This window comes from Galeopterus variegatus, unplaced genomic scaffold (genome assembly GCF_000696425.1).
Source record: "Galeopterus variegatus unplaced genomic scaffold, G_variegatus-3.0.2 Scaffold6104, whole genome shotgun sequence".
In the NCBI taxonomy this organism is placed as follows: Eukaryota; Metazoa; Chordata; class Mammalia; order Dermoptera; family Cynocephalidae; genus Galeopterus; species Galeopterus variegatus.
In genome coordinates, this window is record NW_007732215.1 from 122,829 (window position 1) to 123,419 (window position 591).

Genomic DNA, 591 nt, shown 5'->3' on the forward strand with positions numbered 1-591 from the left:
AGGCTGTAAAGAATGGACTTATCCACTGGCCCCTCAGGGTAAAGCTGCATCATGTGTGTCCCCTTTCATAGCTTGCCATGTGCCTGGGAACACACTGATGGCCATTTCTAACAGGCAAAGGTGAGACGGCTCGGGGTACTTAATATTGCTCATGTTTTAGCATGCTGTGTTTCTTGTAAGAATCAGGGCACGTTTCTTCTAATCCCTTGAAAGAAGTAATACATTGTCCTGCCTGCCTAGATAGATTAGGTGTCCTTGCAGGCTGCAGGGGTAGATTGTCCTGATTTAGTCTCAAGAGATCCTAGCAGGAACTTGAGGTCTCCATCATCTGTAGAAGCAGTGAAGAGGTAGGATCCTCCATGACCTGGTATCAACAAAAATCCCAGGAGGGTCCCAGGCTGCTGATTTTGGGACTTCTTCCTGAGCCACTGGAATACCTTCCAGGTTCCAGGGAAGTGGCTCTGGCTTTGACTTTTCCCTTACCATCCATGGAGTGGAAGCTACTGGCCTCTCACACTGACATGTCCTGTATTAGTCTGTTTTAGTGTTGCTGTAACAGATTACCTGAAACTGGGTAATTTACAAAGAAAA